This window comes from Camelus dromedarius, chromosome 24 (assembly GCF_036321535.1).
Source record: "Camelus dromedarius isolate mCamDro1 chromosome 24, mCamDro1.pat, whole genome shotgun sequence".
NCBI classification, from domain to species: Eukaryota; Metazoa; Chordata; class Mammalia; order Artiodactyla; family Camelidae; genus Camelus; species Camelus dromedarius.
In genome coordinates, this window is record NC_087459.1 from 20,027,083 (window position 1) to 20,054,484 (window position 27,402).

The window sequence follows — 27,402 nt, forward strand, 5'->3', positions numbered from 1 at the left end:
AAAGAAAGAAAGAAAGAAAGAAAGAAAGAAAGAAAGAAAGAAAGAAAGAAAGAAAGAAGGAAGGAAGAAAAAGGAAGGAAGGAAGAAAATAAGGAAGGAAGGAAGAAAATAAGGAAGGAGGAAAGAGAGACTAAGAAAGGGAGGGAGGAAGGGAGGAAGGGAAGAAGGAAGGAAGGAAGGAAAAAAGGAAGGAAGGAAGGAGGGAGGAAGAAAGGAAGGATACAATTCCAAGAGACATAGAGCCAGTCACAGTAGCCTTGTGGCTTCCTGGCCATCTCTTCATAGGCTGGGACACACAATCCCGTGTATGTTCTCTCCACTTTTGATCAATGATGTGTTAACATCTAGCTGTCCAAATTGGATTTGGTACTCAATTTCTGGGTTCCTGATGAGAAGAAGAATATTGTGATGGTTAAGGGTCAGGCACTGGAATCAAAATGCAGCTCTACCACCGACTAGCTTTGTGCCAAAGGACAAACTACTTGAACTTTGCTGAACCTCGGCTTTCTTTTCTGTGTAATAGATCATGATCCCTACCTCAAAGGGCTTCTGGGAACACTTAAAACCATGAAGAATGGAAAGCACTGAGGGTCGGGGGCAAATTGCAGCCCCAGGATGTCCTCTGGGGAGCCGAGCAGATCTTCCAGGAGAGAAGGGAAGACACAGGAGAGAAGCATTCCCTTTCTTGTCTCAGGCTCACGTGGGAAGGAGGTAGAAGCACATCTATGCTCTGTGCACCCAGCACGTGCCAGGTGCAGTCACAGATTTTCTTTACGTCCTCAGGAGGACTTGTAAGTCAGTAACCAATAATCAGAGATGTTAAGTGACTCCATCAAAAATCACAGAGCTGTGAAGTGGAGGCAACCAGGATTCACAACTCAAGAGATATCTCCCTCTGTGTCCTTCTGGAAAGTATCTAATCATCTCTCTATGACCCACATTTGATTCTGTCCTCCCAGGGGCCATAGGATGATGTCCTTGTTTCTCTGGGGTAAATGGGTGAGAGGCAGAAACAAATGTCCCATCTGCCACTCTTATCATGGTTTTTTAATAATCAGTCTCTCTGGAGACTCCAAACCAGGGAGAATCTGATCTGATCCCCACTCTGGACCCTCCTTTGTCCTCATTCTCAATTCACGGGCATCCTGAATTCAATGGTTGCTGCCCATTCTGTGTAGCTGGAAGGATGAATGGCTCCTTCTCCACTGGACCTCCCTGCCCTCTGCCACTTGCCCACCACCATTCCATCCCCTGGAATTCCTGAGAGCATCCTCTACCCAGCGGGTGCTGATCAGGGAAAGGGACGTACATAGTCAATGTTCATGCCTCTCAGGGTTGAATCAGCAACAGCAATGTAGCCTCGGTCCCCTCTTCTCCTCAGACCCACCCCACTGGCTCTCTGTTGACCCAATGCACAAGAACTGGATTAAACCTCTTCTCAATGTGCAGTGAAGAAGCAGCAAGAACAGCATACTGATAAGGGTGAATTTAGAGTGAGACAGATGGAGCTCTAGCCATGCTTCTGTTACAAACTGATTTAACTTCTCTGAGCTTTAGTTTCCTCATCTGGAAGATGGAGATTTAAGAGTACCTACCTCAGAAGTTTGTTCTGAGGATTAAATGAGTTAATACTATTTTCAAGAATTGTGTTTAGCTGAATGTCACAGTGGCCTAAACAAAATAGGTGGATTTTTCTCATAAAACACGAAACACAGAGGCAGGCCATGTGTAACATGATCGTCATCAAGGCCCAGATTCTTTTGTTTTTCTGCGCTGCCATCCTTAGCCTGAGTGCCTTTTCCTCTTGATCACAAAATGGCTGCTGCATTCTGATCATTATATCCACATTCCAGGCAGAGAAAGAGGGAGAGTAAAGGCAAAAGACCAGCTTTCCTGGAAGGACCATCAAGTAGTCCTCTGTTCTCGTCTCATGATCAGAACTGTATCACATGACCACCTTTAGCCAAAGATGGTTTATAGATCAGGTTCCTGGCAAAGGAGAGTGTCGGGGAGCAGGCGCTGGGTGGCTGGGAGCCAGAGACTCTACATGAGTTCATCCAAGAAGGGCAGCATCCCTGAACCATGGAGAGAGAGCTTCACAAGGAAAAGGCGGTCAGAGCAGGAGAATGGCACTTCCTGGGGGACACAGGGCCTGTCTGGAGCAGGTCTTACAGGCTGCAGGGAGGAACGGGAACATGAAAGGACTAAGATGGCAAAGATACATTGGTTAGATGAGAGGGGGTGGCAGAATGTGGCAGAAACAGCTGTGTGCCTACTCAGTATCAATTTTCGCCTCTTCCTTTATAAGTGAACGCCTATATTTTTGAGGTCACCATATTCCCAGTGAAAATACTAGTTTTCTAAGTCTCCCTTTGAAGCTAGGCTTGGACAATGAGTTGTTAGCAGAGATCATTGACAGAAGCTTTTGGGAAGTCTCTTTAAAGGGGCCTTACTCAGGAGGAATAGATTTGGCCCTTGCTCTTTCTCTTCTTCTTGCTTGGAATGTGCCATGAGGGCTGGAGCTCCAGCAGCCGTCATATGATTTTGAGGATAGTGGAATAGAAAAAAGAAGATTCCAAATTACTCTGGGAACCATCAAACCAACTCTGAACCTCTTATGTCTGAATTTCTTTTATGTGAAAGCATAATTTATTTAAAGCACTGTAGATGGGTCTCCATTGGTAGTGAAAGCAGGGTAAGGTATTTAGAGGGTCACTGGAATCTCAGCACATACCAGTATACGTGAGGAGAGAAGCTGTTAATGAGAGTCATAGCAGGATGAATACAAGGTTCCAGTAACTCTCTGAAAGGTACATGAGCAAACCCTGCAATTTCTGTTTGGCTTTTGCAATTTTAAATGTGACATCATAGTGGGTCTGGTCAGTAGCAGTCAAGGATTTTTAAATAGACATGAACTTGTGGCTTTAGAAATTATCCTAATCTTCCAATTTCAATTTAGAAATATTCCGATTTTCTCACTTTTCAGATTGGGAAACTGAATTACAGGTAGAGGACACGATATGCCCAAGGTCAGAAGGCATCACATAAAAGCCTGGTTTCCTGACTCCTTCCAAGATCCACGCTGACACTTTATCCCTTGTGCTTCAGTCTCCTGACTTCTAAAATAAGAAGACTGGGCTGGAGTGTCTTCCAAATACTATTATTTCGTTATCCTAGGAAACCAGCCTTCTGAGTATCAAGCAAGCCCTGCCTGATATCAGGCACTGTTCCCACAGACATACCCCTCCCATTGACATAGAAATTCTGGCGTTCCTTCAAGTTCATTAAAATGGGATTTTTGCTGCATTACCTTGTGTCTGAGCAATAACCTTTTCCGCTCTGGGACATTTGTTCTCAAGGAATTTCCACATCCTATTGCTGGCTGGATGAAATGTGCTACCCCCAAAATGTGGTGCAAAGAGTTTGCTTATGCTTAAAATGAAAAGGGATTAAAGAATTTTCCCTGAATATCTTTGGCCTGTACCCATGCCCTCCCACCCTGGTCAGCATCGACGTCCCACCCTGCACCTCACCCACCCCAATGCTGGGATTTTTCAGGTCACCCTGGAATAGGTCCTTTCCATGGCCAGCTTGGGAGTGAAATTCAGGCGGGGAGAGGGAGCTGGGGCTACGCTGGTTGTGCTGGGTTGAATGGGCACTGAGTGGACATTTGTGTGGTCTGGGAACTGAGACCAAGGGAGAAAGAGTCTCCGTGTTTATTTTGAAGGCTGTCATCACCAGGTCCTCCAGTCATTCAGAGCCTGTTACATCTGGATTTCTGGAGGGAAGCCAGTGTCCGTAGTTCTGGACGATCTGCTTTTAAACAGGGCTATTTGGAAAAATCAGAGACAAGGTTAAGAGTGAAGAAAGAGGTGCTAGGGGACCCCTGTGACCAGCACTGATGTCTCTGTTTCACTTTTGCTGACCATCAGCTGCAAGAAAGCCGGAGGAAGAAGGATGGGAAGGAAACAGGACAAAACTGGATAGGAGCACACAGCGGACCAGGACTCCGGCCAAACGCACTGAGACCTGTGTGGCTCCCTAGGACCAGGCTTGGAGAGTCTGCATTCCAGGTGGAACAGCCAGTTAGGACCCCCTTATGGGTGGGACGAGTCCCGTCCTAGCAACGAGCCCAACTCAGATGCCCGGAGCGGGCGGGTAGGAAACATGCATGATTGAGGGCCTCGCGCTACAGTGATGGAGACTGGAACAAACTGCAGAGTGTGTGCCCTACCCGGAAGTAGTCCAAGGGCCTGTTTGCCAAAGCATCAACCTGGCAAGATAAAGCATGGTCGCAAGAAGATAAAAAAAAAAACTACGACCTCTGAGGAGGTGGGTAGTTTGGGAAAAGCAGGGAAAACTTGCAATTTGGAGGTCACCTTGGTCCCCATGACTAATGGTCCCCATTTGGGGTCCTGGATACAGCATCTGATGGGATCACTAGGTCCAAAGGGCAAGACTGATCAGCTACTCTGTGTCAGGCCGTGTGCTGGGCACTGGGACACAGAGGTGGACGGGGAGGGACAACGGATGTGGGATCAGGAAGGGCGACTCTATTCCAAGCACCTTCGGGCAGGAATGGAGGCTGCAGATCAGTTCTGGCTCAGAGGCCGGAAGAGCCGGTGAGCGCATCTGCCGAGTCAGCTTTGAGCATCTGAGAAAGACGGAAGCAGGAGCTCCTGGTTGGGAATCCCCCTCTCGAGACAAAACCCGTGCAGGGCTGTGCAGACTTGATTAGCCAAGTGAGGGAGGCGGGTCCAATTAAAGTGGCCACTGCAGGAATTTAATAAGCACGGGAACGTTTATGGAGACAGCTCCTGATTGGAGAACATGGCCCCACTTCTGAGCTTTGAAACCTTTGATGTTGGACATTTGACTCCGTTCCAGGTTCCCAGCCAGCTCTGCAGAGGGCCCACGTCCCAAGGAGCATCCTTTGAAGGAGCCAGGCTGTCAGTGGAGTTGTACTGATTAGGCAAAATGGGAGTGGCCTCAAATGCTTGTGCTCATCTGCAATTCAGTGTGCCTTTAATTTGCAAAAAAAAAGAAAAAAGAAAAAAGGAAAAAAAAGAAAGAAAGAAATCCTCTGTGTAAAATTATATCCAGGTTGGTGAGAGAGGTTACCTCAAGTACCATTTATGGGGCACTTAAAGTAGCAAGCAGTGGCTAAGTATCCTACACTGTGCCATAGGTAGGCATTGTGGGTTTAGCCCCCATTTGACAGATAGGGAAACTGAGGCTCAGGCAGATGAAGTACTCACCCAACAGCCACACTGCTGGTAAGGGACAAAGTCTGGATATCTGTCATCGCATTTACAGCAGTGGTTCTCAACCAAGGTAACTCTGTATCCTTGAGGGACATTTGGCAATGTCTGGAGACACTTCTGGTTGTCACAACTTGGGGTGGCATCTGATGAGTAGGGGCCGGAGATGCTGCTAAACGCCTTCAGTGTGGAGGACGGCCTCCCCAGCCCAGAATTATTTGGCCCCAAATGTCCATAGTGCCAAACCCAGACTAAGAACCCCTGATGTGCCAGAAAGAGCAGATTTTAAATCTGTTGGCCTGATATCAGTTGTATGATTTGGGGAAAGTCACTTAACTTCTCTTAGCCCTGAAGTCTTGAGAAGAAATGCAACCCTGTTTCATCTTGAGTTTAGCCCAGTGAGACCGTTTTGGACTTCTGACCTTGAGCAATGTAAGAGAATAGATCTGTATTCTTTTAAGCCAGTAAATTTGCTGCAGCAGTGATGTGGCGCTAATTCTGGGGCAGAGGTCGGTAGAGCTCAGGGGACAACAAAGCAAGACTTGGAGGGTCCCACGGAGGGGATGGAATCGGTATCCTTCTCTCAGGGGAGGGCTAGCCAAGGCCAACAGCCAAGGAGGGCTGAGTCCCCGCCCACAGCCCCTGTGTCCATTGCCGTGGGCCTCCCTGAGAGGGTCAGGGCATCACTCAGCCGGCAGGGCTGGCATCCATCTTCCATTACTCCATCCACACCCAGCCCGGCTCTGTCTGGACAGTCACCTTTTCCCCTTCTAGGGGACTCACATGCTTCATCTCGGACAACCAGATAAACGCTGGCCCTGGGCACCTGGTGGGGCAGAGGTTGGAAAGACCCCTCCACCCTGCCTCTATGCGCGCAGTGTAAACAGACCTAGCTCAACGTGTGCCCCTTGCTGGCACAGTGGGGAGCCACCACCTCATTGCAGCTCAGAGGCACGGGGACCCAGAGAAGGTTCGAGTAAGGTGGGCTTGCAAAGCTTTATCCATCACTTCAGCTTTCAAGAGGGAAAACCCTACTGAACATTCTCAACAACCAAACAATAACAGAAGCAAACCAAAAAAAAAAAAAAAAAAAAAAAAAAAAAGTGATGTGTCTGGCTTCACACCTTTGTCATGTGGATGAGGGAACCAAGTCTTTGAGAGGACGTGACTGCACAGCATGGAGTTAGATGGATGAAGACTGGAATCTGGCCACCTCATTTCTGGTTGGGAGTTTTTTCCTACTACACCATGCTGCCCAGAATAATATTTTAAACCTACACACTTATTTGTTGTTGTTGTTGTTGTTTGCAAACTACCAGCAGGGTAAAATGATTATAAATCTCAGAGGCATGGACTGGCATTACTTTGGAGCTTTATTATTTCATCTAACTGATTTTAGCAGGCCCACAGTGTTTTAATATGTATTTCATCTTTATTTGATTTCATGGACAATTTGTTGTGGGTTTTTTTTTGCAAAGCAAAAGAAAATTTAGAAAAAAAAGAGAGTTTTTCCCCTTCTTCCCAGCATGCACATTTCCCATGGAAAGGAAGTCCGTTTGGGTGTGGGAGGCCGACTGGGGAGCCCACCTCCCCATCCCTAATGATAATAACATGCTGGTCACGTACACCAGGGCTCCCGCCAGACGCTCTCAGGGAGGCATTCCCAAGAGTGAACACTAAAAACTTGGGCACCATGGGGGGAACCAGGGTCACTGCCACCTGACCTCTGCGGGGCAAGAGGAACCAACCACCGGGTTGAGTCAGAGTATTCTTGACAATATGGGAGAGTTGGAATCAACAGGAAATGAATTCATTGAAAAAGGAAGGAATGAGATGTGAGAAAGAAAGCAAATTAGCATCATTCTCTCCCGTGACTGGGGGTTAGAAATTTACACCTGGGTACCATCCTTGGCATCGCAGAGGGGAGATCTTTACAGGGTAGCTGGGACTGAAAACTCAAATGGGAATGAAAAATAACAAAAATAATAACAATGACACAACATCAACTAATATCAGGCACTTACTAGGTTCCAGACGCTCTGCTAAGAAGGCTCATGCATTATTTTACCCAATCTCTGGCTTAATCATCTTACAAACTAGATGTTATTATTGTGTTACAGAAACGGAAAGCAAGACTCAGAGGGATTACGCCACAGCCAAGGCCACCATCATGTAGGTGTTCTGACCTGGGATTTACATCCAAGCAGTGTCCCTCCAAAATCCATGAGTTTGGTCATTATTCTATATTCTTTCTTTCCACAGCTGGGTTAAATGGATATCATTGTTCTCATTTTAAAGATGAGGATGCGGGCCCAGAATTTATAAGTGAGGATCAATGGAAGTAGGTCCCAACTTGGGTCTGGATTATTGCTGAAACTTCTGGGGAAAACATCTCTCTCCACTTGGGTTTCTAAGCTGGCTGGATGTGGGTTAGCCCCCCAAGGGGTGTCAAAACACCTTGCAGTGTCTGAAAAGTTAACCGTCTCCTAGGATAGCAGGGCTAAGAGATGCTTTGGAATCAGCAATGCCTGAAGACAGCTCTACTCCTATAAGCTGATGAACTATCTCTTTGGCTTAATTCAGTTTCAGCTGGCAGTCATCCTGTGCTCTGTGCTGCATCTGGACTCATCCGTCTCCCTGTTCCAACTTGGTCACTGTCCTTGGAGGCTGACTTGTATGGACTTCATCACTGGTGCCCAAGGCCTCTAGCTTCCAGTAGAATCTGGCCAATAGGGCACACTGGCAGGGCACTGGAAGGAGGGGAGAGAGTGAGGTCAGCGGCTTACTCCCTGGCCCCCTGACTGCTGTATCACTGAGGGTGGGTTGAATAACCTCAATCAAAGGTAACAGGTGGCCCCGTCCTCACTGCTCCTCTCTCTCCTTCCTCCGTCCCCTCGCCCCCCACTCAGATTTGGTGACAACTCCTTTCTCTTGCCACTTCAGGCCTAGGTGTGGTAATGGTGCCCTCACCGCGACTGCCCCTGCGGTGCTGTCCTACGCCTTGTGGGTTTCCTCATAGCTGCTCCACACCTTTGTAAATAGCTCCTTTATTAAACTCTACTCATGCTACCCAACTGGAACGTTCCATCTGCTTCCAGCTGAGACTCTGATACAATTTTCTATCACTTACAACCAATAATCTCAATTATTACAGGAAATAAAATACTTCCAGTACCTACTTCGTGGCAAGCATGGTGTTAAGTCCTTCATTTACTTTATCTCATTCACTTCTCATCATAAACTCCTTTGCTGGTCACACAGAACTTCATGAAATGACTCAGTTTACCTCTCTGGCCCAATGTTTTATATGCCAGCCAACACTGAATTCATTTTTGGCCTCTTTGCCAAATAGGTGATTCCTTCTACATGGACACTCCCATCTCTACCCCACATTGTTTTGTTTGTCTGTTTGTTTGTTGTTGTTGTTGTTGTTTTGATGCATTCCTAGTTCTTAAGACAATGCTCAAAAGCCACCTCCTCCTTGAAGCCCTCCTGGCTATGCTATTCCCTTAAGCAGATTCTGTCTTCCCTCTCAGTTGAATCCCCTTGGCCAGCTTCAGCCAGAGAGCTTAGTGAATTGTAAAACAATTGCTAATGCTTAGAAAAGTGCCTGGCAGGTAGCAGCTACTTGGTGGTGCATCTGAGGCCAGGAGACAATCAGAAAGTAGGAAGTGGGGGAGGGAGGGAGGGAGAGATTGAAGTGACTGATAGGAGCCCAGAGTTAGTACTAAATCAAGGCGTAATTTGTGCAAGGAGGAAACAGAAACTTACTTGTGGGGAGTGTAGCCATTTCTGCCACCTGAGTGCTAGCGCTGCACTGAGAGGCTATTCCTCTCGACTCTGACCGGTTTAGCTGTTGAGACCGTTTCCTCTCATGTGGACACACAGAGCCTGGCCACCTGTAGGGCTTTGAGGTCCCAAGATCACCCATCAGAGATTCCCAGCGACATGGAACCCACCCTGCCCGTTAAGCCAGGCAGGAGAGGCGGCTGGATGAAAGCCCACCTCCCAAGGCCCCCCCTCCATCCATCAGCCTGGCCCCACGCAGAGGCCACCGCCTTGTCTTCACACCAAGTGCCACGCCACTGATTGACTGCAACACTCAATTTCAACCCAGCAGAGGACCTGGCAGGCCTTTGATCAATATTTTCCACCACAGACCACTTCCTTATGATAAATGCACTAGTTGAGAAGAGGAACAGATTAACCTCTCAGCATGGGTGGCAGGCAGCAACTAGGAAAAAGATGGCTCAATTCTGTCAGGAAAAGAGGATGGGGCCTATTTCTCGAGCTCCCCACGACCATATTTCAGCCTCATAGAACCATGAATGAGAAGAAGGCTCATTCCTAAAGAGTCTCGGAGCTTTCCGCTGCCCACTCAAACCAGCCTGCGCATCCTCCCCGCCACCCCTCCCTGTGTTGGGCTCAAAAGAAGCAAAGGTAACAGAGAGTGGGAAAGATTATATATATATATATATATATATATATATATATATATATATATATATATATATACACACACACACACACACACACACACACACACACACACACTCAGGGTAGCTGATGGATGGGGATTGGGCGGAGGAGGGATGTAGATCACGTGGGCAAAGGGAAGATGAAAGTCCCTGAGAAGAGTTCTATCTGCTGCATAAATCCCTCTCGCTGACAAACAGCGCGGGAACAAGGTAATTCAGCGCAGTGATGGAACCGATTGGATCAGAGATCTTACAGCCCCACAGACAGCGGGAGGGGCAGCTGGAGAACAACAGACAAGACGCTCAGTGATGAAGGGCTCATGCCAGGAGCCCAGGGAGACAGGAGGGCCCAGAGAGAGAGTGCCCCATACGCAAGCTGAGCGCTCCCCCATGAGACCCAGGTGTGGCACCCAGAAGTCCCAGCGGACGCATCCATCCATCCACTCATTCATGCATTTTAAAATATTTCATTTGTTGATAAATATATGCGAGGCAGTGTTGGTGGGGAGGAACACATAGCAAGATCTAGACTCTGTTTTCGGGTTGCTTAAATAATAATCTTTTTGCTGTGATGAGTGACAACAATGAAGCATCTCCTCTTGGCTGTCTGACGCTGAGGCAAGGCGGCCTCCTCCTTTAGCTGGTGGACCAGGAAGGAACTGGTCACTAGTGAGTATGTCTCTTAGGGTTAAGGTGGAATCTCAATGAAATTAAGATTGTATTGAGTCAGGTGCCTAAACATTGTCCCAAACCACAAACCTCTCTCCCATGAGAACCCCAAGAGAGTTGTAAACTCAAAGGATAAAGAAAAATCGGAGGTCCAAGCACAACTTCCATATAAATTAGACATGAACCCAAAATGCCAGAGTGGACCCTGTGGATAAACCAGCCTGTAGTTTAAGCTTGTCACCTTCCTCTACCCCTCAGCTTAAGCCCAGAGGATGCCACCAGCTGGCCATCCATCTCAGACAATAGCCGTAGCAGGTGAGGGTGCACAGACGCAGGGAACAGAGAGCTGGGCAGACCTTCTTGCGTTAGGACTACATTTACCCTTATGTTCTGTGAGAAGCAGAAAGAAGAAGCAAGCATCGAATATTTGCGCTGATTATTTTTTATCTCACTGTGGCCCACCCACCAAGAAAAGTGGTCCAGACACTGTCCTAGATAAGGAATTTCTCCTTCCAAGAAATGGGCAGGGCTGAAGAGTAAACTCAAATACAAAGATACACTGCACACTGCATAAAAGAAGCAGCCTGTGTGAGTCTTCTATTGCTGCAACAAATCATCAAAAATTGTAGTGGCTTAAAAAAAAACCCACCAGTTGATAAATACCAGCTCTGAAAGTCAGAAGTCCGACACAGACTGGCTGGGGTATAATCATGGTGTCAGCAGGGATGTGCTCCTTCTGGAGGTTCCAGGGGAGAACCTCTTTCCTGGCCTTTGCCAGCTTCCAGAGGCTGCCCGCATTCCTTGGCTTGTGGCCCCTTCCTCCGTCTTTAAAGTCAGCATCCTCAGGACCAGTCATTCACATGCTGCCATTTCTCTGGTTCTGTTGGATGGCAGAGATACTGAATAATGTCCTCCAAACTGAGGAGGGACTTCGAGACCAAAGAATGAAGCAGACAACTCCGTAAGTGCAATTATGGAGTTTATTGTGGGTAACTTACCTACAGGCAGCATTGGGTGGACCATGACCCAGAGGCCTTGGCAGCTACACTCCGTACTGCTGAAAGGCGCACAGGGAAATTTAAAGGAGCCAAAACTAAAATCAGAGTCTGACTACCAAGTGGGAACCATGGGTTTTTCCTCCCCTCCAGGAGTCTCATATCCAGCAACCATCTGCATCAGCAAGAGGCACCTTCCAGCTTTCATATCACATAAAGGCAAAGGTAGAAGCCGGCAGGGAACTCACATGGCTGGGGGCATTCCCTGTGAGCAGGCTAAAGCTGCAGATGGTGGGGTGGAGGGGGTGAGACTGTGGGCCTGAGACTGAGCTGACAAAACGGTGTCACTGTGGTTCAGACACTTAGAAGGAGCCTTGTAATTACATTGGACCCACCTGGATAATCCAGAATAGTCAGCATCTCAAGGTAATCTTAACTCCATCCTCAGCTTGATCCCCCTTGGCCACGTAACCTAACATATTTACAGGCTGCAGGGGTTTGAGGTGGACATCTTTGGGACACTGTTATTCTGCTTAACATGTTGCCCAACCCACAGAATGGCCATTTTATCACTTCAGCCCCACCACCCTTCCCCGGGGCAGTGATGGGTAAAACAGAGGATCAGGGAAGATGTCTGAGTACCAAGGTGTATGACTTTGAAATACGGAAATCCTCTGAACTGGTGCACGGGAGAGCAGTGACCCAAGAGCGAAACTCAAAGCAAACTTCTTAAAATCCCTAAGCTAATATTTCTTTCCTCATCTACAAAGTGGGGACAGTAACCACCCCAGCGTAGAGTGCGAGTGAGATTTAAATGAGACAAAAATATATATGAATAAATATGAATCCTAGAGCAAGCTTTCCCTCCGGAGTTTTTTTTTCCACCGTCTTGCCTGTTTTAAACTCTCTGCACCACATCACTACATTTTCCGGCCGTTGTTTTTCATAAGATGCTGGAAGCAAAATAATCACTTCTGTCTTTAGTTCCAGAACATTCATTGCCTTGTGTACTCCATGCAATTTTCCAAATCACAAGCTAATTAAAGACTCCAGCAAAGGGCTAAAAGTAGATTAAACATTGATGTGGGTATCTATCGATTGGCGCCTTTGCTTGACTCTCGGCACAATGTATCAATAACATTAAATAATCTCTTAATAAAATTTCCTCTTCCTGATACCACTCTCCCTCCTTGCTCACTCTTTCCAAAAATGCGAGTGCATGGGAGATAAACATTCCTTCTAAATGGTTATCAATAAATGCCAAATAGGATGAGAAGGACAGAGTAAAGGAGAGACCTCTGCAGCACGCTGTTTGGTGGCTGTTTGGTTGTATTACCATCAAAAGACGTTCAGACAAACTCACCTAGACAGCGCTAATTCAGGATGCGTGGATGCTCTGGGTTATATTTTGTTGTTGTTGTTTTATTTTGAACAGGACCTGCCTGTTCAGTTCAGCAGGAATTCAAAAACATTTACTCAATGCCTAATTGCACCAGCTAACATTTATTGAAGCGGTGACACCACGTCAGGCACTTTGCTAAGCCAGGTTGGCACTCACTGTCTTGTACGCTTCCTCCAACAGTCCTGGGAAACAGGTCCAAGCATTATGCTACATTTTAATGAAGATACTGAGGCATGGAGAAATGAAGAAAGATGCTCATGGTGACAAAGACAGTCACTGGTAGCAAGAGGACTTTAATCCAGGTCAGATTCTGGAGTTGCATTTCTAACCCCCTGGCCATGCTGCCTACCTCCTGCCAGACTGTGGGCTGAGAGTCTATGATGTAATCGTAGCAGGCCTTTGCCCCAGAAAAAGCTGAAACCGTAGTGGGTTGACACTGATATTAGCACTTCAAAATATGTATTTTTTAAATGAGTTACAAAGTCCTGAGTTTTAAAAATACAAAAGGAGATACAGACAAGAGTAAGATTCCCTTTCGATCTTGTTTCGGGGTTCCTAGTTGTTTATCTTCCCATTAAATGGTAATTAACCATTAAACTACTCTTTGTCCTTCCTAAAACAATAAATGCTTTCAAAGCATGTGGAACATGTTAACAAGATTGAAAGGGAATGTATAATGTCCATCTTTATCATACTCTATCCATGCTGAGCTGCGAGCGAAGAAAGGACAAGTTGAAAGCCAGCAGCTGAACGACTTGTTCAGGCCAAAGGAACACAGGGAAAGCAGCAGATCCAAGCCAAAAGGAATAGAAGATGATCTGTTGGTCAGAGTGGACTAACCGCTGTAACAAGCAACCCCGAAAATCTTAGCAGCTAAACACAGTAAGTTTCTTTTTCAAATAATACATATGTAGGCAGAAAAGTCTGCTCCACATAGTCATTCAGGGACCCAGGCCTCTTCCAATTTGTAGATCTTTCTTTCTTGACACCCCCAGAATCCTCCTACTTCTGCAGCAGGTGGTTTCTCCAGAGAGTGTGGATGATGGCATGGAAGGATTTAGTGGGCTGGTCAAAGCCGGGCAGGCATCACTTCTGCCCACCTTTTCTGAAACACATTTCCATCTCATGGCCCTAACTCACTGTAAAAAAGTCTAGAGAGTGGAATCTAACTATGTGCCCAGGAGGAAAAAGAAATCGGGTGAACATAGAACTATCTCTGCTACGTCACGGATCCTGCTTGGGGCCAAATCCTGTGAGTCCAAATAGGAGATGAAAAGTCTGAATCAGGTCAGTCATGGAGCAATCCGAGCCCCCCAGTGAACTGGAGTCAAGAGCTAGACCCTGTGCCGGAAATGAGTCTGAGACAAGAACAGCCTGAGGTTCCCCCTTCCCCCCGGGATAACTCTTATGTCCCTGCTGCTTCTTTGAGCCCAGAATGCCACAATGATGGGCCTTTCTTAGGTGGACAAGACCCCCCAGTGCCAGGATTAGGGGCACACAAGAAATCAAACTGTTCATAAAAATTAGGGAAGTTTTTGTGTACTTGAAATAAGGCAATGCCAGAGACTAGATAGAAAATGATAATGATGTAAATTGATATAAATTATATATATATACATCATATATAATATATCCTGATTGAATTATTAAAACATCCAGAAAGTCTAAGGGGATAATATCGCACAGTGCACATGACTTGGACTCGGAAGGCAAACAGGGATGGGTTCCCCTCTTGGTTTTTCTGCTTACCAGCTATGCTACCCTGGGTAAGTTTCTTGACCTCTCTGTGTGCTAATCACCTGTAGAACAGCTTAATAGCCTCATATGAGCCAATTCCATAGGTGGCTCTCTATGTCAATTTTGGGCCCTGTACAGCCTACTCTTCACACAGTAACTGCAGGGATATTTTTAAATGTGAATCGAATCATGTTTATCTTCCAAATTATCACCTTGCTCGATACTTTCATGTATATACATTGCTGGTACAAGCACTTTGGAGAACAGTTTGGCAATCTCTTATAAATTAAAGCGACATGTGACATATGGCCCAGCAATTCCACTCCTGAGTGCTTACCCCAAATAAATGAAAACACATGGCCATCAAAAGACCTATCCATGAATGTTCATAGCAGAATTATTCATAATAGCCCAAAGCTAGAAAGAGCCAAAATATCTACCAACAGATGAATAGAAAAACAAAGTATGGTACCTCCATATAATGAAATACTCCTTAGTAATAAAACAGAACAAAGCACTGATACACACAACAGAGATGAATCTTAAAAACATGATGCTGAGTGAAAGAAGTCAGATCCGAAAGACCCCGTATTCTATGATTCCATTTATCTGAAGGTCTACAACATGCAAATGGATCTAGGGTGTTTCAGCTACACTGGCCTCACCGTTGTCACCGAACACCTCAAGCAAGTGCTGACCTCAGGGCCTTTGCACTTGCTGTTCCTTCTGCCTGAAATCCTAGAAGGCAAATCAGTGGTTGCCTGGCGTGGAGGAAGGACTGACTGTAACATGGGATGAGTGAAGTTTCTGGGGTGATGAAAATATTCTTGACCTGAGAGGGTGTCACACAAGTGTACATATTTGTGAAGACTCATTGGATGGTATAATTAAAATGGGAGCTTTTGACTGTATGCAAATCATACCTCGAAGAAGTTGACAAAATATTTTTTAAACCCCCCTCATATGTTTTTCTCTCTCATTCAGAATAAGTTTCCAAATCTGTTCCTCCAGCTCCAAGGCTCAGAACCCCATTCCTTTCATGCCTTCTGGACCTTGTCTCCTGTGCCTGGTCAGACTGGCCTCCCGGCCAGTCCCCTCTCTCCCACCTCAGCACTGTTGCTTCTCCAATTCTCTCCACTCGGACAGCTCCTTCATGCGATGTCTTCTTGTCTCCTGTCCTGCTTCATCCAGGCCTCTCCTGAGATGTCACGTCCCCAGAGAGTCCTTCCTGCTCCTCCCTTCCCATTACTCACAATACATTTACTCTATTTTAATCTTCCTTCAGGAAGCTTATCACCACCTGAACTGATTTATTAATTTAATTAATTTGGTGCTTGTTTTCTGGAACTTGAATGGAAGGAGTGTGGGGGCGGGAACTTTCCTTATTCAGTTGTAACCTCAACACGTATTATAGTGGCCGGTACGTAATAGATTCTAAACAGACATGTGGTTAATTTATAAGAATATATCACATCATTGCGGGGGTCTCTCTGTGCCTATCTTTTCCTCACTGTCTGGGAAATTCTCAACTGAGAGGTTCTGAGAGGTCTTCTGGGCGTCAGGGAGGGAGCACTCATGTTTCAGATGTGGTGAATATGGCCCGGTTCTTCCCCAGGAACGCTGGATTCCCCCTCCACCAAGAGGACGCACTTTTCTCTTTTCCCCAAATGTGTTAACCCTTTTATTTTTTAATTACTTACACCAGAAGCAGTCATTGAATAATTTATTCCTTTGCTTGCTAACCAGCCATTGTAATTTTTATCAGCACGATGCATGAACAAGAAAACAGATCAGAAGAATTAAGGACAAAACAGCAAAAAGCTTGCACCCCACTCCTCTGTATTCTAAGTTCCATCACCCACAGACACCCTCTTAAATTGTCAAGGCTTTCATTTTTTTCTGATGATTACCTTCCTAACATGGTATGATGCAGACATGTACATTTATTATTATTATTTAGAAAATATTTATTGATAGTCTCCTTGATAGTTAAAAGTTAGCTCGCTTACACTACACCCTTCCCTTCTTCACCCCTGCTCCCTGTGTTTCATTGTTATATTATTCCTGCTGTTCCTCGATTGGCTACTTTTTCTGAGCTATTTGCTGTGAAACCATCCCAAGTGACAGAAAAGGTATAAAAATTTAAAAAAGAATTCTCTGTATAGCCTTCACCCAGATGTCACAAGAAACATTCTCACTGTCTCTAAAGAGGTAGATATAACACATCTGGATAAGGATTTATATTACTATTATTTGGTATTAGTTTCTGAACTGTTTGAAAGTTACAAAAATGACACCAATTCCTTCTGCTTTAGACTGAATGTTTGTGTCCCACCCACCTCTCCTCCCTGCAAATTCACATGTTGAAATCTTAACTTCCAAAGTGATGGTATTAGGAGGCGGGGCCATGGGGGTGATTAGGTCATGAGGGTGGAGGTTGTGTGAATGGGGTGAGTGCCCTGGAAAAGAGGCCTGGGAGAGCTCCTCTGCCCCTCCTGGCATGTGAGAATCGAGTCTGCAGTGCAGCAGAGACCCCGCACGGGAACACCACCTCGCTGGCACGCTGACCTCGGACTCCAGCCTCAGGGAGTGTGAGCAATATGTTTCTACTGTTTGTAAGCCACCCCGTCTCTGGCATCTTGTCATAGCAGCCTGAACAGACTAAGACATTTTAAAAATACTAACTGGGTATTTCTTGAAAATCAGGACATTTTCTTACATAACCTCAATACAATTATCAAAATCAAGAAATTACACTGATAGAATATTATTATCTAATCTACAGATCGTATTCCAGTTTCACCCATTGCCCCACTGCCTTCACAACCAAGGATAATGAGCTGCCTTTTAAACTTTAAATAATAAGTACAGATAGCCATCTCTCATTTCAGTTTTATCTTTTACATCCTTTAGTAATGTAGTGGTTTTCTTCTTGTAGGATCTGTGCAATGCTGGTAAATTCTCTTCCTAGATATTTTAATTTGTTTTTGCTGCTGTTATGGTGAATAGCACCTATTAATCTTTTATATTGTACCTTATTGAACTCAGAATAGTTCAAAACATGTTTCACCCAATTTTCTAAGTAGACAGCCATATTACCTGCAAATAACAATAATTGCATCTCTTCCCGTTTGAAATTTCAGCTCATTTCTTTATCTTGTCCTTCTGCGCTGGCCACAAAACTCAGCACATGAATTATTCCAATGAATTTTTTTAAACTTTTTATTTGGAATAATCATAAATTCATAGGAATTTGAAAAGAAATGTACTGGGAAGCACCATGCACCCTTCAATCTGTCCCCCTCAGGTTGCCATCTTTCCTAACTGTAGGATAATAACAAAGTGAGGAAACGGGCACTGGTGCAACCCACAGAGTTATTCAGATTTCAGCATTTATACATCCACTTCTGTGTGTGTCGTTCTATGCAATTCTATCATATGCATAGTTTCTGACAACTAACACTCTAATCCATTGGCCTTTTTAAATGAGTAAAATGAAACATGAATGAAGCCTGAAATTCTTCCAAAGATATATCAAAACATTTTATGGAGGTGTCGAACCTGCCCCAGAAACATACAAAGTCTTGAGTCAAATACATGCAGTTTCTTTGATAGGTGAATTCTGCCCAAATTAGTGATCTGTAAACTCATCCAGCTACATTCTAAGACAAGGGGAAAAAGTTAACAATCTTCCCAATCATACTAGTTAACATTTAGAGTCGGGTCGAATTTATTGAGTAAGGTTTAAGGGAAGGAAAACAGGATGGAAGGGGTACTTGGTTCAGCCTCTCCTGAATGATGGGAGATGAGTCTTTCCTTCCTGTGTATCAGTCTGGTCTTTCTCCTTTTTATTTTTCCATCTTAATCCTGCACTGCTGTGAGAGAACATGTAAAGGAGACAGCTTCACTCATGAAATATTCTAGACAAAAATGTTTAACCGGAATTGAATTGAGCCTTTCACTCTAACTTCTAGTTTCTAGGAAATACAAGGCATACAAGGACAAGTTAAAGGAAATACACAGACAAAGCCAAAATTCAGAGCATTCTACACGATAACAGAGGAGATGCTATTCCAGATTAAAAGGGAATTTTTTTTTAAAATGAGACCTGTCACAGCTAAGAGGAGCCTAAAGACATATAATGACTAAATGTAATGTGGTGTCCTGGAGAAGACTGCGGGACAGAGAAAAGACATTAGGTAAGAACTAAGAAAATCTGAATAAACTATAGACTTCAGTTAGTAATAAACGTGTCAGCATTGGTTCATTAATTGTGACAAAAATACCACACTAATGCAAGATGTTAATGAGAGGGTGAAACTAGACGTGAGGTGTATGCGAGCTCTCTGTGTCATCTTCCCGATTTCTCTGTACATCTAAAACTATCCTAAAATTCAAAACAGTATTTAAGAAAACAAATGAGGATGACTGGGAAATTTTTAATAGAAACTGGATATTGAATGATACTGGAGAATAATTAGTAACTTTATTAGGTAGGGTAATTGTGTTGAGTTATGAAGATAATGTCCTTACTTTTTGGCAGTGCAGGCTGCAAGTACTTAAAGGTAAAGTAGGTTAGTGTCAGAACTTCCTTTAAACTGATTCAGTGTAAGCTTTACGGAATGATGGTCAATGGCTGTGAAATCTTTTAGGTAAAAGCTGCTGGGGACTTTACAATAGGTCAATTACATAACTTAACACCAGAACCTACTTAGCATCATGCAAAGAGACAACCAGCCATTATGTCCCTCCGTGATGGAACCAGCCCGGTGCTACTTAGGAAATGCTCTTGCCAGAATCAAACTTGGTTCTTACCAAGCCTCTGTAGCAAACGCTCAGTTTGCAGGAGACAAAAGGGAAGGACCAACACGCTCAATGGCACCACAGAGCTACCCTAGCAAAATCCAGCCTGTGGGAAATTGTGTAAGATGAATGGCTCGGAGCTTTTCAACAACTGGGGAAAACAAAAAGCCAAACCTGAAAAACAGAGGAGAGGAAACCCAGTGACAAACAGTTATCAGCCAAGTACGCTGTGGGGAGCTTGTCTGAATCCCAGTTCAAAGACAGCAGCTGTAAAAAGAGAGATGGTGGCAGGGAAGGCAGGAATGAAGGGAATCAAGTAATTCGAACATTAGGTATCTGTAATATTCAGACAGCGCTATTATTTTAGTTGTGATCGTGACATTGTGATTATATTTTTAAAAAGAGCCTTGATCTTTCAGAAATACGGACTGAACTATTTACAGATGAAATTACATCATGTCTGGTTGCTTCAAAACAATCCAGAACTGGGGTGGAAGAGGCATGGAGCCTTGAAGGAAATGGGTGAAATGAGACTGTCCACGAACTGAGCATGCTGAGGTTGGTGGGATCCAGTCCTGCTGCTTCTATATGGAGTCAATAGTTTACAGAATAAAACCCTTAAATAATGGCTTCACACATAGAAAGACTGAAGTGTGAAAAAAATAGGGCCAAATGTTAAAACAGCTGTTGAATCCAGTGGTAGGTATACAGTAATATTTTACTATAGAAATATATTACCATATTCCTACAACTTCAGTTAAATTAAATTGTACCATCACTTTCAATTCTCTGCATATTTTATCATTTTTATAATAAAAGATTAAAAACAAAAGACTGAGTAAGTGAATAAATAGAATAATAACACAAAGTTCAGAAAGGCAGCAATTCTGCAGGGAGGAGGAAGAAATGAGCACACAGAGCTACTGAGGGGTGGAAATTTTCTGTTTCTTAACAAGGTGAGGCACTCATAGGTGTTCATTTTATTAATGTCCCATAAATTGTACATACATGCTCTATTCACTATACACTCTTGTGTATGACACCAATTAAAAGGGCAAAACTTCCTTTTTTGAAATTCCTTTTTTCTTTCTCTGATGATTAGACAGTGTTAGAGGGTTTGGAAGTGCCCCTGCAAGTCTTTGCCTGGCACTAGGCTCTCGGGGTCTCCAGGTATGTGTCCCACCTGAAATCAGGGCTGGATTAGGGACTGGGTGCGGGAATCCCTAACTTCCCTGTGAAGTCTGACTTCGCACCTTTACTCCCTTCCAGGAAGAAGTGAGAGAGAGTTATTGGTGACAGTTACACGGAACTAACCAAGGAAAGGAATAAACATCGCAGACCTCCCACGCTCAGATTTGTGACCCATCCTCCCTTCCCCCCTCCCCTGCTTTCAGTGTCACCCGTTTTCTCACCAATAACCTCTTTCTGTTCCAGGATCCAATCCAGGGTGCCATGTTGCATTTAGTGTTCCTGTCTCCCCAGTCTCCTCTGATCTGTCATAGTTTCTCAGCCTTCCCTCACTTTTCATGTCCTTACAGCCTGGAGGACACTGGCCAGGTACCTTGAAGAACATCCTCCAATCTAGGTTAGTCTGATGTATTTCTCATGGTCAGATTGAGTCTGGGATTTGAGAGGAGAAGACCGCAGAGGTGAGAGGCCCTACGCATCACATCGTATCAGGAGGTACGTGGTCATCACATGACACTACTGGTGATGTTAACCTTCAGCACTAGTTAAGGTAGGGCTTTCCAGGTTTCTCCACTGTCCAGTTACTGTTTTTCCCCCTCCCATACTTTATTCCTTGGAAGCAAGCCATTAAGTCAAGCCTACTCTCTGTAGGGGTTCGAGAGAGATGGGGAAGATTAAGTTCCACCGCTCAAAGCGGGGAGTGCCTATGTATATTAAACAGAACTCTTCTATGAGCAACAAACTTTCATCTTGTATGGCATTGCACCCCCATTTTACAGGGGCAGAAACAGAGGCCCAAGAAAGTTGAGCACCTTGCCTAAGGTAGCTAAATATAGATAATAGAGCCTAAGTTCAAACCTCCATCTCTCTGACCTCAACGCCCATTTTTCTCTCCACTGCACGGGGTGCCAAGACTTACCAGTGCTGCCCTCTACCCTTTCCTGCTTCAGTTTCCTCCTTGGTAAACCAGTCATCTTCGATGAGATCATCACTGCCGTCTCCTTCAGGTTGAAAATAGTTGGTTTCTGTCACCTATGAAGTGAATTAAATCACTGACTCATAGAGCAACCGGATGATTCTTTCTCAGAATTGGCATGTCCTTGACATCAAACCTGAATAAGGACTGAGTCACCTTGTTTCCAGGTACTAGTGAGATCCTGCGGGGGCAGCAGTCATCACTGCTTCCCTATAACTCAGTGGGGTGCAAAATGTACTTACCAAGCCCTTGGCCCCCTAGAGAGGAAAATGCACACGGAAGCATAGAAAATACGGTTTTTGTTACTACTTGGAACTTCATGGCAATGTTTTGATAGACACCTGTTCCACCTGAAGTACATTCACGACTTATTAATCCTCACAATCCTCTGAATTTTAGATATTTCACTGATTGAGATCCTCTTTATTGCAAGGGTCAAAAATCCAACCTAAGCTGACTCTAGCAAAAATTAGAAGCTATCATTCCTTCTAACTGAAAAGTCTAATAATGGTTGTTTCAGGTGTGGCTGGATCCAGGAGCTACAAAGACATAGGGTTCTTCCTTCCCAGTTTTAAGTGTGTTTCTTTTGTGTTGAGTTTGGTCTCAGGCAGGTTTTCCCTAAGTTGGAGTGGTACCTTGTCAGCAGAGCAACACCAGTAGAAAAATAAATATCTTTGTTCTAATTGTTCCAGTGACAGTCTCGATCCCAACTCTGATTGGCTGTAATGTGGCCACAAACTATCAGTTTTCTACTGGCACAAAAATATTAAGCTAACAAACCACCACCAAGCCCCCGTGGTACATAAAAATACATTTATCCCTCATGCATCTGGGATCAACTGTGGGTCAGCTGGTGGCTCTACTGATCTTCGGTGGTCTTCCTCACCTATCTGGAGGTTGGCTGGCTACCAGGTGAGGCAACTGGGGTCAGTCAGCTCTGTTCCACATGTCTCTCCTCCTGCAGCAGCCAGCCCGGGTGGGTTCTCATGGTGATGGCAGAGGCACAAGAGTAGCAAGTGGAAGCACACCAGACTTTACCAGCACAGTGACTCGCCGTTACTCTGCCATGTCCAATTGGCCAAAACACATCACGAGCCAGCCCCAATGTCACAATCCCCCCTTTTGGTAAGAGACATGCAATGGCACACATGCAGGGTGCAGTGCAAAACTGGTTCCATTGATACCATCCTTACCGCGCACTGGACTGAGATGAGTCAGACATGAGCCATGTGCTCATCTCTGAGCTGAGATGGAAGAATTGGCTTCTTCCAAGAGGATAAGTTGGATGGGGCTATTTCTCCAGAGGAACACGGAGGGGCAAACCAACAAGAGTGCACTACAAGACACCCAAACCCACTTCACAGAAGGGGAAAGAGACTCAGTCATGACCTGTGATTTTGGAGGCTTACAGCTAGAAGGTGGTCAAGTTGTGTTTGGAGTCCAAACCTGCCTTTCACCAAAGTCCATTCATCTTATGTTCCAACTTACTTCTCCCTAAAAACCTTTCACTCCTATACATACTTTGACACTTTTTCACTCCACTCAAGTATCCAGGAAAAGTGAGCTTTCTTTTTTGCCTTCTACATATTATTTTGTCATTTTTTCCCTAATTTTTTAGTTAAGGTTGATGGACACGTTATAATGTTTTGCCACTTTTGGAAATGACACTCTTTAGCTTCATTTATTTCATCGTGTTATTGCTTTATAAAATTCTCTTGATTTTAAGTGGGAACTAGGGAGCCTTGACCCTAGGGAGTTTTGAAGGTGACGATCCCCAGCTGGCAAACAAGGGTGACAGCATCTCCTTCCTCTTGATACATTTTGTGCCTGGGCTATTTGGAGACACATGGCAACGATGCATCTTGTCACTCAGTACCCAGGCTTCCTTGCCATTTTCCTGCAAATCAGTCCTCTGGGACAGGCAGTGGTTTCCTGAAGTTGGCAAAAGCCTTCTAAGGAGACAACTTGAATTTCATTCCTATTCCTGAGCTTGTTGAGATGGGATCTGATGTTGAAGAGTCTGACAGCATCTAATCTCTGCAATAAATTCTAAGAGCTGAAATCTTCCTTCTGGCAGGGAGCTGGGCTTCCTGAATGGCCTATGATGTGGCTGCAGAGAATGAGGGAGGGAGGGTACAGACGTGAAGACGTGAGGAATCCTCTCCCAGGCCCAGGGAATCAGAGCCAGAACCTAAATAGCATCAGAAGTTTCCAAAACAAGCAGTTATGCCCTGGAAAACCTTCAATCCCAAAACAATCCCATGAGGGGCCCAAGGAGGCCAAGAACAGCCCTGTCCATACAAACTGGGCAGCAATGAGCACAGGTTCCCATTTCGTATGGAACGTTGACCCTGCGCTCTTCTAGTAATTGCAGAACTGATTTGTTTTCATGTAATCAACAAATGTTTATTGAGCACCTACTAAGTGCCAAGCACTGGAACACCATGACAGGCAAGACAGAGGAGACCCCTGCCTTCATGGAGCTGGGAACCTTGTCATTCTTACAAGGAAGAAGCCGTGGAGTGTGGCTGGAAGGTTGGGGCCAGGATAGGAAAGGCAAATCTTGGAACGTCGCTGGGGAGGTCTGCAGTCAGATAAAGGGGTCACAAGCAGCAGTCAAGCCAAGTTAGGCACTAACTGCCTGGAAGGATGGAGGGAGCCTGGAAATCACTGGATGTGGGTCAGGGCAAATGACTGACAGTTATATACTCAGAAAATCCCTGCTGAGCATCTTTTTTGTACCAGGAACTACTAGGCGTTGAGAACACATAAGGGACCAAGATGCCCATGGTCATTGCCCCTCTAGAGATTACAGTTTAGTGAGGGCAGCAGGTGAGGAAATAAGGCAGAGTCCCCTGGGGTGACCGAGAAAGCCCACTGGGCTCTGGGAGTAGAGGAGCGGGCAGGTCCTAATGGGGTAGAAGAGATGGAAGAAGTTAGTGGTGATGACAGCGGAGGCCAGTAAGGGTGCAGGGAGTGAGAGTGAGAAGGGTGCTCCCGGCTGAGGGCCCACCCTCAGCAAAGCCCCACAGCAGAACAAGCCCAGCACATTTAAGGTCCAGCTCAAAGTCCAGCTGGATGTGGGACATATGGTGAAAGATGAGGCTGGAGAATCGAGCAGCAGCTCAGACAGGAAGGATCTTTGAATCTTTGCAAAACAGTTTGGACTTCATCTTCAGGTCAATAAGAAATCTCAGGGAAGGGGAGGGTGCAGATTTTAAACCGGTCTGTGACATGGGCAGACTTACAGCATAGGGCGATCCCCATGTCCTTAGCGTGCCCAGTGGATAAGGGAGGGCAAGACGGGAGACAGACAGTTAAGGAGAGGCTATTTTAGCAAGACAGGGGGCCGCCATGCTGGGAGCACGTGAGCTGACGCTGCGTGATGATTTTGGGCACCGTGTCAGCAGGAAATCCCCAAGCCATGCAGCAGTGGGTTTGAGCTGGTACAATGCAGGGTTCCAGGGAAGGGGCCTCATGGGGTTTCCCTGGAGGGACAGAAAGGGTGGGAATTAGGGCCCTAAATAGAGAGAGTAGTATTATTTGGAGCTAAGCAGGGCACCCCTTCAACCTGCAGGGCTTTACTTTGATCTACTGTACGTACATTTTGACTGAAAAAAGTAGATTCAGCTCCTAATAAAAAATGCTTTTCGACAGATGAATAAAAGGTTGGACTGGGAGACTCGTCAGGGCTCTCCCATCTTGATTCTCAGGTTCTGTGAATCAGAAGCACAGAGAGGAGGGTCTGGCTGGGCTCCTGGATGCCAGGGGTGTGGGCTTGTGAGCTAGAGCCCAGCAGAGAGGACTAGAAGACGTGGTCATTGAAACACAGGCCCTGGGAGATGCTGTCAGAGCCCTAGCCCTGCTCTCAGCCTCCAAATGATGATTTTTAAAAATGCACAGGGAAGGAGAGGATGCTCCAAGCAGTTGCTTTACAGGCAAAACCGCCCAAATCAACAACACTGGCTCACAGCACAGCATCTGGCATTGGGGTGGAAATGCCTGTATTAGAAAAACGGGCAATTAGAGGTTCCAAGAAGCAGTTACATAAGCTGGAGGATTTCCTCGGAGCTGTTCTGAGTCAGGATGAGAGTGAGAGTGAGAGGAGAGGCATGGGAGGAAGAAATTCGCAAGCCACTTCCGGCTGCCGGGTTAAGCTGGCGTTCACGGGGTGTCCACTGGCAAGAGCAGGGAGGTTCACACGTGCTTCTCTCTCACTGAACCCACCCAGGAATGCTGGGAGGTGGGAGGGTCACCTTAGGGACGTGCCATCACTAGACCCTGGATACGGAAAGCAGACACCTAGCCCCACCCCTCCCCTCCGTACACACAAGGCAGGGTCAGGTAGCGTTTAAAGCCCATCTTCATCATTTAATCCCTCAGTTTCTTCAGGTACAAATGGATTTCTAATAATAGGGCCTTTCTGATAAGGCTGATGGAAGGTGAAACGAGTCAGCACGATGCACAGTGCTTAGAATTGTGCCAACTGTTGTCAGTTACCATTGCACTACGTCTTTGGTACAGGGGTGCTCACTGTGATTGGCAGTGGGGGTATCTCAGGATTGACAAGGAGAGAAGGCACATCCTTATCCGTCCAAACAGAAAAGGAGACTGGGCCAGAAAAGTCTAGCATGAGCCAGGGTTTCCGACAGCTTCACGTGGCCGTGACCATGTGGCTGAGCTAGGCCGATTCCCCAAAACACGACACGCCTGCAGTTGTTACTTTACCCACCTAACCAACGGGCGTGTGTTTATCTTCCTCTCTCTGCAGAGAGAAGATTCCCACTGGAGGAAAAAAAAAATACAAACAAACCAACAACAACAGCAACTCATGTGCCAGGCATATTGACAGACCCTTTTACAGAAAACAAACCCCCCTAACTCCTCATCAAGGGCTCTTCAGCCTGTTTCTAAACACTCAGAGGAAGGCCAGGCTGACATTTTGCATGACTGACCGAGACAGCTCTGCTTGCCTCTGGGGGGTGTGTGTGTGTGTGTGTGCACGCACGCCTGCATCTGACCGTGTGCATGCTCACCTGGTGTGTGTAGCTCAGCCTAAGCAAAGGTTCAGACTGGTGTATGTGCAAATAATGAACTGGTGGGAACAGAAGCTCACCTCCTGGGGCCCACGTGCAGAGACCGGTTTGCGCAGGGCCAGAGAAGATGCAAAGACAGGATGAAGAGGACAACAGCCTGGTGTCCACTCCTCTGACCCTGGTGATTGGTTCAGGCTTAGAAACATTGACCATAACCCACGTGAACCTCAGTTTTCCCATCTCTACACTGGGGGTCGTAGGACCCGCCCCTTAGAAAGGGGCAGAGATTAATTAGATGGGATCCTGTATGTGACACACGTGGTGCTGGGAGGTCACATTAGCGTCACCTCCCTCCTGCCTGCCTGCCGACTCGAGTCCCAGCCTCCCCAGCCAGGCGAGCCTCACTTGGATCTAAATTATAAACTCAGAGCCATCCTTTAGCTCTGAGGCTGGCAGGGGCCTGCCATCCAGCCTGTCAGCCTTAAGCTGCCACACTCCCGAACATACAAACTGAAAAATTAATGTCCCTGGAAGGCACTGTCTCTCTTCCCATGGAAACCACTGACCTTCTTGCCTGTCTGCACAGCAGCGGGACTGCAGTCCGGCTCTTCTCCATCCTGGTGCAGCCACAGGGCTGCCGGGCAGACGGGAGAGGGAAGAGAGGCCAAAGTCCTCTTTCAGGGCAGTGGCAGGACTTGGCGTCTCGCCGGGGATCTCATTAACTCGGTGTGGGGTCCTGAGGGAGAGTCTGGGGTGATGGAGAAGGCCCAGGGGGTCTCTGCATTTTAGTCTTAGACCCCGTGACCCATCCTGATGGGCCCTTGGAAGGCTGGCCCCCGATGGGGGCCCAGGCACGA

At 45.9% G+C, this 27,402-nt stretch overlaps 1 long non-coding RNA gene across 2 annotated transcripts in view; it reads right to left on the reverse strand.

Annotated features, from left to right (window-relative positions):
* Window positions 1-27,179, reverse strand: part of LOC135319168 (uncharacterized) — a 49,498-nt gene extending 22,319 nt beyond the window's left edge. The window contains exons 1-3 of one of the 2 annotated variants that reach the window (XR_010377614.1): window positions 27,112-27,179; window positions 21,453-21,565; window positions 20,445-20,965 (exon numbers count right to left, since the gene is read on the reverse strand). This is a non-coding gene — a long non-coding RNA (uncharacterized LOC135319168). Of the gene's footprint in view, window positions 1-20,444; window positions 20,966-21,452; window positions 21,566-27,111 lie in introns of those variants that run through there. The other variant, XR_010377615.1, reaches the window with a different exon arrangement.
* Window positions 27,180-27,402: the final 223 nt, after the last annotated feature.